The sequence below is a fragment of the Rissa tridactyla genome, chromosome 10 (assembly GCF_028500815.1).
Source record: "Rissa tridactyla isolate bRisTri1 chromosome 10, bRisTri1.patW.cur.20221130, whole genome shotgun sequence".
NCBI lineage: Eukaryota > Metazoa > Chordata > Aves > Charadriiformes > Laridae > Rissa > Rissa tridactyla.
Window position 1 is genome coordinate 6,870,421 of NC_071475.1, and position 13,303 is coordinate 6,883,723.

General features: G+C 38.5%; 1 protein-coding gene across 4 annotated transcripts in view; it reads right to left on the reverse strand.

Annotated features, from left to right (window-relative positions):
* The window catches only part of FHIT (fragile histidine triad diadenosine triphosphatase), a 607,729-nt gene that overhangs the window by 169,292 nt on the left and 425,134 nt on the right, over nucleotides 1-13,303 (reverse strand). The window lies entirely within an intron of this gene.

Consider the following 13,303-nt stretch of genomic DNA (forward strand, 5'->3'; position numbering starts at 1 on the left):
TAATTATAACAGTGCAAAACATACCACTTTACTAATAGAGCACGTCTTTCAGTGACGGCTGTTCCAAAAAATACTACTTTTTGTAATATGTGTGAATTCTCTACATTTTCCAAGAAGCAGCAGAGTAATAGTAAATATTTGGCTGGCACAGCTTCAGCACACAGATCACATACTCTGAGATTTGAGGGCTCTGAGTCAAGAAAATGCTTCAGTGAATGCTTAAGTTTGAATATTTACACATCAGCCACCTTCTTTCCCCACAGTTGCTCCCCAACAAGGTCCCTGTGTGACAGCACAAACCAGTAGATTCGATAGGCTCTGCTCCAGCTAAATCAAAAGCAGGTAGTGCTGCAAATCTGGGAATGTCTGCAGAACAATGTCTGCCCTAAACCAGGGATGTAAGGGCCTTATTTTCATAAATGAAACATTTTCGTAAGTGATACACAAGTGAGGACTTAAGCAGGAAAAGGGCAGACTGCAGAAAATATGTCACATCACAAGTATGCAGAAAAATCAACTGTAACATTTGCCCAAGAAAGGAGATAAACAGGGCTTTGATGGGTAGGTTCTTAAATAATCCCCATGGAGATCTTTAATATGAAATACATTTAGAAACATGTTTGTCTACTTTGAATAACAAGGCCCATGTTTTCATAGTCAGAGCACACGCAACACAGAGGAAAACACACAGACATGGATCGCAGGCCCTCGCTCATGCCCAGCGTGATCTCTATGGGGAGCAAACAGACAACAGTGCAGCTCCCACAGCACACGGGGCCCTGTGTTGCCACACAAACCTCTGGCATGGGAGTAGAGAGGGGCGCTTGCCACGAACACCTGCCCAAATGAGCCATGCAATGTCACACTGGTGTAGCTAAGCAGTCCCATGGCCATGCTGATTGGTGTCACACCTGCGGCTCTAACCCACCCTGGGCAGTGCCACAGGAAGCTCTGAGCATTACTGGGGCAGCAGAGGTCTATCCCTAAAGGCTGCTGCTGGGTACCTGCATCACTCTGCTGTTGCTCAGCCATCCCCATGTCCAGACTGGCTCACTGCAGCTACACGTAACTTGGAGGAGTCTGGGGAGCCAAAGCACCACTGCCTGGAGTCATGTTGTTTTCAAACTTCAATCTTTTTCACCTCTGGCCCTCAAAGAGCCCAGCTGAGCTCTGGCACAACTGAGGATCTGCATCACAATGGATCACTTGGTATCAGAAATGCTGGACACTGAAAGAATTAAGTCCATAAGCAGGACAATAAGAGTAGATTCATCTCATTGCAGACACAACTTTTATCTACTTAGCGGCATTTGACATGTTAAGGGAGCCAACATGCGTGGAACAGAGAATGCATTTCAGTCGATGACATTTTCACTACAATTCTCAGAGTTAAAAATGCATTAGCAGTAACTTTCCATCTATCAAAAGCATGAGGCAGGAAGCAACACTTGCCTGGCAAAATCTAAGAATGCTATTAAATGTGCCGGAGGCCAGACTCTGTCCTTTTTTTATTATCCATTTGCATAAGTAGGACATTTTCACATAAGTCTACATGACTCTAGGGCAGCATAACTTGCCACGTCTCTACCTGACTGCTACTTGGATTGCCTTACTACCAAGCATCAAGGGCTGACTAAAGAAGTTTTTTTAAAAAAAAACGTTTATACCCTGACCCATACAATAATTGCTCATTATTTGAATTCCTATAATATATAAACAGCAAGTAATTACAATCTCATATGGCTAGAATGATTGCTGGGGGAAAGAAGCTGCCACACATCAGCTGATTCAGAGTAGCTGTACAAGCACACACTATCCGCCCTCAGTGAATATAAGGGACTTAACTTGTGCTCAAGGAAAGCTGACTGCTGTTTAGCAACGAGGTCTGGACCACCACAGGCACACACACTGATGCGAACACCCCTCCCTACATGTGGGCTCACTGAGTCTCCATCTTGCCACGGACTTGCCTTTGATTTGCAAACCCCTGAACCACCCCCTCCTCCTCACTCTTTTCCTGTTGCACAGAAGTAGAGACCACTTGCTATCCCACAGCAGTTCATACCTGCAGCTCCCCACTGATGCAAGAAACACAGTTCACGTGAGACTGGCAGAAAACCAAGGAGGAAAGGAATTAAAACACCAATCCACAGTACCATCTTGTAATACTCTGAACTGCCCCATTCAGAGGGGCTGTGAAGTTTGTAACAAAAGGCTAGCAGTCAAAAGTTCCCCAAAGCCTGCCACGCCAGAGGCCATGCATCCATCCAGGATGGTCCAATGCTGTCTGTAAGAGTGGCCAGGGTTTTACTGGTTTGGCTGACAGTGGCTCCACCCGCATTAGCTGCTACTTCCCAGGGACTTCTGTGTTTATAGAATAAACACCAGAGTCCAGTATCCTGTGTTACACAGCACACTCAGTTAACTTTCATCTGCATATTTAGCTCTCTACAGAAAACTTGTGTAAGAGACTTTCAAAGAATCTTGTTTGAAGTGGCATAGAGTAGGAACCAGCCACAGGCACGCTTGCTCCTGCTCTCCGTGGGAGGAGAGGAGGAGGGCAGGCAAATACCCTCGGTTTCACTACTCTTCCTGCTATTCTAATGAATGCTCCTCACAGCCACCTTTCTGACAGAAAGCCTGCAGTTTCTTTACATAATGACTTCAAAATAAATTGCATGGGGATCAGAACAGATAGAAAATTATAACTTGCAAGTACAGTTTCCCATCAAAGGCTTCTTAGTTACTTCTTGATTTGGATCATACTCATCGTGTTTCTGATGATACAAACACATAAAAGTGTGCAGTGCCTTTACCACAACCAGCAGCTGCTCTGGAGTAAAGCCACATGTATGTGGGCAGGCGTTTGAAGTAGCCACGTGCCTAACCGTGATTAGAATAAAAACTGGTTTCCTTGCCATTTTTTCAGGGTCCCAATAGTTAATCCTAAAACCTGTTACATGTCAGTGAATTTTAGACACTACTTGAAAGCAACCCACAACTTCAGGAGTAGGCAAACTACCTTTTATGTCTTCTTTGGACATCCCTGTTAGGTAGTATTCTCTAGGAATTGTTATGGGCATCTAAGGATTTGGGCAACGTAGATTCTTCTCAGATAATATTGTTCTTGCAGTCAGTGAGGTGGTCAAGAGCTACTGCAAGTCTTGCGTAGCGGCACTTGGAAATGCAAACCTATTTCCATTAGTGAGAGCAGAGGAAGGAACTGAGAGCGGTTGTTTAAATTGTAGTAACCAGCCCAGGCAGCTTCCTGCAGACAAAAGTTCTCAAGACGCTAACAAAGAAAAATTTCTTCTGTTCTTGAATCCAAGAAATGCTGTGGGGTGAGCTAAGGGAAAAATCCTCCCTGGGCCTTAAATATTATAGCATGAAAGTCATAAACTCCCCCACTCATTTCTTGCTATACCCTGGGCTCACTTCACCTAACTTTAGCCATCTAAATATTAGGGTAGTTTAAATGTGTTTAAATCTAGTTTAAACCTTTCCTCGGGGAAAGAAAAAGACTTCTCTAGAATGCAATTTTCTTGTCCTATGGCAGCCGTCTCAGGTAACCAGGATAAATTGCTTCCTGGAATTATCTCCTTCTTTTCAGCCTAGATGACTGCCAGAGACCAGGGCTGACCCATGTGAAATACAGGGCTGGAAAACTACAGGGTGTGTGCATGTATGGGGATGATACAGTTAGGTTTCCAGCAAGCACAGAAGGAAGGTTTCAGCTTACTCCATGAAATGCACAGTTATGAGGGTACTCTGCCTGGTTTGTGGCTTTATCACTAGGACTGTTTTCTCATCAAGGAAGGAAAGGCTGCCTCCGGCTTTTAAAGACCCACAGATCTAGACCTGACAGACTCCTGGTGAATGGCAAAGCCATTAATTCCTGTCTTCTGCAAACTGTAGTGGAGTAACAGAGGAAAGCAGAAAGCAAAAAATGCGGCAATGATGTCAGAAACTTGTGCTGAATTATAATCTAGGTTATCAGGACAGCAGCCAGGTAGGCAGTAGGTCCTTATTTCTAATATTTATATTAGGTATTGTGTCCAGGATGCTCAGTGTTAGCAAGCCATCCTCTCTTACTTACCTCACCCTAGTCTGTATCATCTGCAAAGCTGAATAGTAACAGCACAGTGCTTTCATCATGACCACTGATAAAAAACTAAAAATGGCAAGTGATACGAAGTTGAAGGATACAAGGAAATCTTACACCACTATTGTCAGCTTTACCAGCACAAGCTCAAATTGAATTTAAGTCCACCCAGCCAGTCTCATAAGAGCCATTTGCTGCAAACTTACAGTGATACACATTACCTTCTTTTAATTCCTTCAGCATCATTAATTACATCTTACATCATTTGCTCTGTTATTTTGTCATAAGTCAAATTTACAATTTTTAAATAGCACCACAACATTAGCTTTGCTCTAGTCTTCTGTAAATCACACAGCCTGCTGAGTCTTATTAACAGTCAACATCAATGGTCAACTCAAAGAGTTCAAGAATGTAAGCTACATGTTACATGTAATAATTGAAAAACAAACAAAAAAAAAATCATGGCTGGCTTTTGCTTGAGTACCAAATTATTTTGCAACATTTTAATTTCCTAACTTGTAATTCATGTTCAATCGTTTTCATGCACAAGTGGACTAATAACAGTACCAGACTTCCTTGCTGTCCCTATCCTTCCCATATTACATTTCTACAAGCCTTAGCTTCTGATTTACACCAAAGTATTGAGCGCTTGGGGCATCATTTAAAGTTTCATGAAACTTTGAAACAGGTTGTGATTTTTTTCCCCCCAATTATTTTGTCACAGACTATAATTTTAATTTTAGAAAATAATTAAATTTAAAACTCCCAAAATGTTAAAGTTACAAAGTTGCCATAGATGCCTAGCTACGTTTTGAATCACTAGGATATAAAGCTTAGGAGAGAGAGAGCACGAGCAAGCAAGCAGAATGGCAGCTAAATTTGTAGGAACCACATACATGTCTAGATTGATAAATATATCTGTCCGCATAGGTATTTATCTAACAAAAAGAAACAGAGATAAAATGTGCAAAGAGAAACAGTAATTGTAAATAACAGTCTCTGTTGCTCTCGTTTCTGTCTAAAATTAGTCAATTTGATTTCTGAGGTCTTGATCTACATTTTCTATTGCAGACTATTTATTCCAAACACAAGAAGTCAAAGCGTCTACGTAACTTCAGTCTATTATTAACCTTGGGACTGGCAGATTATTAAAAGTCATAGGTTGACTATTCCAATTATCAACCAAGGAGATGGAAAGAAACACATTAAACATTGTGGCAAACAACAAGGGTCTTGTTGCCCACCGCATGCAGTAACATCTTGTTTTGTCCAGTATCTATTATTTTGGAACGGAATTGTCAGAAGGCTGGAGATGAGGGGTATTGCGCTCTTATTCAGAGATTCTTGTATATTTGTCTGTTACGTAAATCCCTGCACTCATCAGGGATGAGAGCTATTAATAGAGATCACAAGGACTCAGAAAATTGCATATTTCTCTTCCTGTACTACTTTAGACTTTGATCCTGTAAACACTAATGCACATTAAAAAAACCCACAAACTTGCACTACTTAAAAGTGCAAGTGTCCGTGCCAAAATGCATGCTGTATTTCCTACCTTACTTCTCATCTGTTCACAAAATTACTTTTTCATTTCTAACATTAGACTTTTGTACTATAGTATGGAAATTCTTGCTCTTGAAACCTGCCAGTTAGTTACATAGGCTGTGCACTATACAAGCTTGATACCCATGTTTAAGAATATACCCCCTTCCAGTAGCCTGATGAATGGTAAATATTGGCTATTTAATGTCACATAGAGATCACAGTTGTTAGCTCATGTGACAAAATCTCTGGGTTTGGGACAGATAATCTATGTATTTGCATATGTAAGAGAGGACTTGCAGGAGCTCTCTGTTTTACAGCATCTTTTATTACAGCCTTTTTATTACTTCCTATCATCTACACAACTTTGTACCCACAATCATGCATTTATGCAGGATTTGCCCTGCTTGTATCCAAACAGCTTACTGGTGGGACCATAAATGAAGCTTTCTCTGCAGAAAAACTAAGTGGCATGAAGAAACTGAAGCTACTGTTTCCTCCCGTGCTGGTCTTTGCTCAATCGCACGCGTTGCAGCCTTTGACCCTTCACAGTGAATTTATTAAGTTGACGCAATGTGGACAGATTTGCATTTTCCTTTCCAGAGAAGGAAATCATGTTTAAGACTAATTATTTTTCATTCACCAGTGCTACTAACAGACTTGCAGCGTGGTCTTGTTTTCTACCTAGCATTAAATAGCAAGTTTGTTGGAAATAGTTAGCACTGCTACAAATGCTGATAAAGGCATTACAGAGAAAAATTTGAGGTATGTTTTTTCCTCTTAGGGACTATTAAATTAATCTAAATCAGTCATCTTCATAGATTATCTGTTTTTTGTACTGACTTGTACACCATAGCTCAGAAGTATTTATCCAAATTTCTAATCGAGTATACAGTGAGTAATCACAGTGTCAGATTGAGAAGAAACAAATACACTTAAGACAAAATGGAAAATGGAATTTTCTGCAGGAAAACTATCCTTACTAATTGGAAGCCACAGTTGCCATCATACAACTGTACAGAGGCAATTCTTGTGCCCCACTTGGAACACATGCCCCACTTGGAACACAAGCCCCACAAAGAGATACCAGTTAGGAAGAGATAGTAAGAATTATTACACTGCATACAAATGAGCTGTGGAAAACATTCATATTACTCCTGAAGCGTCACAATTAAAATGCAGAATGGGTATAACATATGAAGAGTGCTATAAATGGATAGCACATCAGCATTTTGAAGGAAAATGTTTTTTTCTTTATATATATTGTACTACCACTTTTGTATATCAATTCTGGTATTAATTTCTTATATCAAATCGCATTTAGTGACTCAGCAAGAAATAATTCATATTTTTTAAAAATAGCCAAAAATCCAAGAAAGCAGAAGTGTTATTCTCTTACCACACCCAAAAAATATAAATAAATACTAAAAAGGGATTGTTCTGCAAAGCAAATGGAGAAACCCCCTAACGCAGAACAGCTGCATACCACAACAATAACAAAAAGAGTAATAAGATCTGAATGTCATATCATAATATGATTCTCTACAGAAACAAAATACTTTATGAATAATAGAACACTCCCATTCAGAATTACAGTCTCATTCTTTTGTATTTTTCACCTCTCTTCCTGTGTGATAAGGAAGGTACCCTTGACTGCTTTGTACTTCTATCCTCTTGAAGCTGAAATGTACTGGCATATCATCTATGAGGCACAGAAGAGACTTCATTAGCAATTCCAGGTTCAGGATGCTATGAACTGACATCTCTAGTGTGCATCTCCTTGTCACTTTACCCTTCCTTAGCAAAAAAAAAAAATAAAAAAAAAATTCCTGTCAAACACTCTTCTAGACTCATGAGTCTCTAGATGGAAAAGAGTATTTTAAAACCAAATCCTCTAACCAGAAAAGGCAATGAGAAACCTGGTTAGTAATGCACAGTGATAATATTCCACATTGATTATGAATCTTTAAGCCCAGTGGTATTACTCTGAAGGTTTCTTTTCTTCCATACAAATACTAAAACTAGCTGCTTAAGTATAAAGAAATCTACCCACAGAGTAACTGGAATATTTCTGAACAAATAAAACTTTGAGAACGTACTCAAAAGTAGAATTACTCTTGATGTCCATAAATCATAATAACCATGGAATAAGCTTCTAGTTCGCTAATTCTTAGTGTACAAAAAATAAGCAGTTATTTGTTTATTGAATATCCTTCACTCTGGTACAAAGGCGGCTTACTTTACCCAGTCAGTTCTTTTGGTTTTCTTATCATATCTCTCTCTCTCTATATATATATAAAAAATAAGAAATATATATATATAAAAAATAGAATATCTTATTTTTTTATATATATATATATATATATAAAAAATAAGAAAAAAAAATATATATAAAACCAGAATATCTTATGGCCAGGACATGAACAAGAATCTGCTTCCAGCACCAGCTGGTTTGATTCCAAACTGAGCAATGTTGAGAGCAGTCCACCTTGCCTCTTGGAAAGCAATCCTTATCTACCTGCTCTAACTATATGTACAGACACAACTGTCAGTCACAGGGAGACTGGAAAGTTCTGGCGTGACAATTATTTAAATGTTTTAAAGAACTGGAGAAGGTTGCAAAATGAAATTTTCCCTTAAGGGGAAATTCTAGAAGTTCACCACTTGTTTTCACCTTGAATAGACAAAAATTAAAGCTCCCCCAAAATAAAATGTCAAAATTTTGACATTGAAGGGATAGGTTCTACATCTAAAATAAAAATACAAACTCAATGGAAAGACTGAAAAATGTAATCAAGCCAGATGTTACATGATTGGAATCCCATTTTTAAACATAAACAATTTCCAGCATGACATGGTAAAAAGATCTGTGCTTTCTAAATACTATGATCAGAAGATGAAACTATATAGAGTCAAGTTAACTTTTGTTTGAATTAAAATGTTAAGACGAAGGCTAATACCAAATTTGTAACAGCATCTTTAGTCTTCAGGTTTATATATTGCTCCTAATCGTTTCATCTAGAAGATAGATGGCACTTTGCATTCACAAAATACCATGTGAAACATTAATCACATAGTCCTCACTGTCTACTCTGTAATATATACTAGTAAACCCATTTCACAAAGAAAGAAACTGAGAAGCTGGACAGGTCGATCACAGGCAAAGCTGCTATTTATGCTTAAGCCTTTGTAATTCCACTCTTGACCCAGCTTTGTGCACCCTCCTGCGCTACCTGGACTCCACACAGCCTTCTCCAGTAAAACATCTGCAACTTCTCAACACTTACAGGCTACCTCATTTCCAGGTAATTTTCGTTATTCCAGAATAAGTAACCAAACACTTGAAAAGAGAAACTCAGCTAGTTGGAGATATTTTAACTACATGACAGAACAGTGCTCTGCCCAGCACAGCTAACTACCCAGCTGTATCTTTCAGGCAAAGATGTAACCTAGGGCCAGGCTGAGCAAAAGTTGAAACTATTACATGGTCTAGGATTTTACACAGTGAAAGAATTAGTGGGATTAAAAATTCCAAAATGGTGCAATGTTAGCGCCTGCCAGGAACATTTGGGATTCAAACATTTTTAGAGTCTGCAATGAGTAGAGCAGAACAGATAGATAGCCTCCCATAACATCCACACTGACAGGCAGATGTCCCTAAACATGACTTGTTCCCCGTTCCTCTTCAAGCCAGCACAAAATTGCCTCTGGTGGCTGAGAAAATACACTCTAGGCTCAATCATCTGTAACTTCATGAAGTGTTGAAGGATGTTTGGCTTCAGGTGTGAAAGCAAAGTGAGATATTCTAAGTAATGGATTTGAGTAGGTTCAAAGAATTTACAAAAAATTCTACTTGGTGAGACAGTGAGGCTGCCAGAGTATTAGAGGTCTGCACAACATCTAAAAACAGAGTGTGATCTCCACCCTCGTCAAATCCAGACATGATTTGAAAGGCAATTCATTTCATTACTGTTCTCCTTGGTACGACAGTGATTACGTTTATGCCAAGACGTCGGATCCAGAACTAAAGTAAACAGGATGCTCTTCCAATCAAGAACATGTGACATCACATTTTCTCTCACAGACTCAGACGTGGGTTTCTCAAGATGAGAAACCAATTATCTAAACATTTTTCTTTATTTCTTTTTCAAAAACCAATTTGGTGAAAATTCAACTGAACCAACAAAATGCAAACTGCTAACACATGACACAAATTTGAACTTATAGCCTAAGATGCTGAATTTCTAGAACCAATCTCATTGAAATTTAGTTTCACTCCACTTTTTGTGGCTCTGTCTCAGCAATAATAATCTATAGCTTACTATACTTCCCTAGTAAGAGTATTAGGTCTCAAGGCTGACTTCAAAGAGCCAGGGAACGAATACAAAAAAATGGGAAGTGGGCCAAAAAAAAAATTAATTTTTCTTCTACCATTTCATTATATTTACACATATGTGGAAATACATAGCCAAATATCATTCCAAGTTTTTCTTTAATCAGGCTAAACAAGCAAAGCTCAGCAGATGTCTAGTGGGCAATGGTCAATGAAAAGTTATGTCTTGGACTGCTGCGGCTATCCTGACTACCCCAGAGCATTTGATTTCTCTTACCACACTTTCATTCACAACAGTGGAATCCCTGCACACATACCTAAGTACAGGTCACTTAACTACTGCTGGATTCTGATATCCCAGACTGAGGTTTCCAGTTAGTGCTTGACTATGGGTTTGGTTTTTGGTTGCAGGGTTTTTTGGCTTTTCTGGCTTTGGGTTGGTTTGGGTTTTTCTATTTTTGCAAATTTTGGTATTTCCCACCATGCTTAGTACTTTCTGAGAGTTCTCAAAAGTCACGGGAAAGGATTTCAATGAATTGCCCAAGTTTCAGGTCAGGTCCTATGGAGCTTTTCCAACTAAAGCTTAGCACAGCTCCAGGCCACAAGTAGCGGATAAAGAACGGACATTGATAGATTCACTCTAGGTAATCGTATCTACTGATTTTAGGGGCAGGGGAGAGAATATCTTAAATAGTTCTTGAAATCTTGTGACTTTATATGATCAAGCAGATAATGTGACACAAGATGGGAGTATAAATAATATGCATATAACAAACAACAGCTCAGCTGCTCATAATATCTCCCTGAAGCAAGACAGTCCAATCTGAGTAACAAAATTGTGGATATCATGTAAAATATAAATGAGACAAACTATTTTTAAATAGTACATTTCACATTTCAAAGGTGTATCTAAGGAAGCTATTTCCTCATGTGTACCTAACACTTCACTAACTGTAACAGCAGCAACATAAACTAGACTGGTAAATTCTGTAAATGCAGCGCTTCCAAGCAAAAATTCCAGCCATTTTGGGTGCAGGTGGCTGCCCCTTTCAATTGACTAAATAAGCAAAATAAAACTTTTGTCTGTATACTAAAGAGGCCAAATTTTAAATAGCTTCAAATTGGTAAGTTTCCGGAAGTAGGAAGTTTGTATCTCTTTACCAGGCAATTAGCCTTGAGGTACTCCTCAAAATCCCTATCACAGATACGGCTCATAAAGAAAAGTCCGATGATTTTAGGCATGCATGGGCAAGAATCCCTATGTGCTTTTAATTAAAATCCACTCAAATGGTGAGATAAACCACATCCACTTAATGCCAGTACTGGATCAGGACCACCTGCATATATAGTATGGCTGCAACTGTCACCTCCAACCTGTTACACCCATAACTATGTTTGCTGCCGTTCTTGTTCCAACATTGTAATCAAGATGTAGACTCATTACAGATAGTAAGGATGAAGAAGTGAGTCTTCTTTATCTGCTCCGTAAGGCACCTACTATGCCTCAGGGCAGTACAATCTAATGAAATCCAATTATATAATATCTTTAAGACATGTAAAGCAAAATCTTTTTTTTTTTTTTTGATTGCCTCTTGTAAAGACCTAAAGAGAACAGGTAATTCATTGACCGTTAATTTATGGTAACCAGTAACTCACTGTTAAGAATTAAAGCTATTGGCTTCAGAATACTTGACTATAGCAACATTGTGAGACAAAGCTATGCCCACAAAAGCTATTTTGAGAAACACTTGTACAACTTACAGGACTCATTTCAAGTCATGTCAGACCTACATTTCATAAAGTGCAGTGCACAAGTTTTCTGGAAGTCAGTGTCCAACCTTTCTTGTTCAGGTTCCCCAAAACTTAATCAGTTTTGTTTTTTATCCGAGACAGTATTTTTCCCATTGTAAAAACCAGTTTGATTATTCCACATCTTGGGATCCTATACTTCATTTTTTCAACCGTTTCATACTTACTATATTGCTTTCAGACAGACTTTAGAAGGAACTCAGGATCTAACAAGTTCTCATATGGAAAACCTGCTCTGTTAAAAGGCCACAAAGAATTACAACCTTTTCATTTTGTACCTAACTGATCAATACATAGAAACTGTATTTAAGAAATTCACATTCTTATGAACATCCTTTTTGAACGTAGCTTCCCACTGGCACCTCCTGAGTGATAATTCATAGCTCAAGACATAGTTCACAATACTGTCCTAAATAGTGTTAAATTGGTATTCTCTGCTCCACTGGGCAACCTATCTAGGTGTGTAAAGAAAAATCAAGACAGTCACAATTATTTATGGTTGACAGACACTGGCAATAAGAAATTGCAACATAACTCTTGGAAGCTCTATACCTTGTTTGAACCATAAAAAGATGAAGCTTCATAGCAAATTCATTATTATGATTAGAAGGAAATAATAAGCACCCGAAGCCAAACAACTACCTCAGCAATCAAACGCTTAAATTGCTTGATTCATTTGACATATCTTTAATGTGGAATACATATTAATATAACAAATGAGGAGTACAACCAAGATTTCAGAGGACAGCACTCCAGTACAGCCTGAGAAAAATCAACTTAAAATGAATTTAGATCACAGAATCAATATCTAGGGATTAACTAAGGATGACTGAATCCTTCATTATCGATCCACCAAAATACCGTCCTTTTACTATGCAGCACACAATTACTTGTTATTTTTACAAATTCACACCATAAGAATCAACAAAGTGTGTACTGATTAAAATTCAGTGCTGAATAAGTTACATGAGGAATTAAAGTTGTCTCAAAAATAAGAGCATGTTGTTACAAAATTCATAGGCTTCATGCTCTTAACTGAAGATATGAAATGCATGCTTGCTTCCTTGTCATCTCCTTTCAGTCTTTCTGGGGTTTTGGTGCTAACTGGTCCTCTACACCTTCTCCTAACAGAGAAGTATACTTTAAAATGACAATTAGTCAAAGAAACTCTATGAAAAGCTTTCACTATATATTTCTACTTTGTAAAGACAACTGGCTTGACTTTGTTTTCTGCAAAAACCCTCGTAAACAGATTACATTGTATTTGTGCATTCCAATCTCTTATTTTACCAGTGACTAACTGCATTACATAAAAAAACCCCACTGCTACTCAATTCATATTGCCAATAAATTGTATCATGATAGAATTTTTTTTTTCCCTCTCAGTTTTCCACCCCACCCTCAAAAAATATTAAATGTGGTAAGACTGGTAAACAAGAGGCGGCTTTTCTGACAACATTAAACTTAAACAAACCCTGTTCTCCATAAACAAGCTGCATCTCCACAGAGCACGCAGC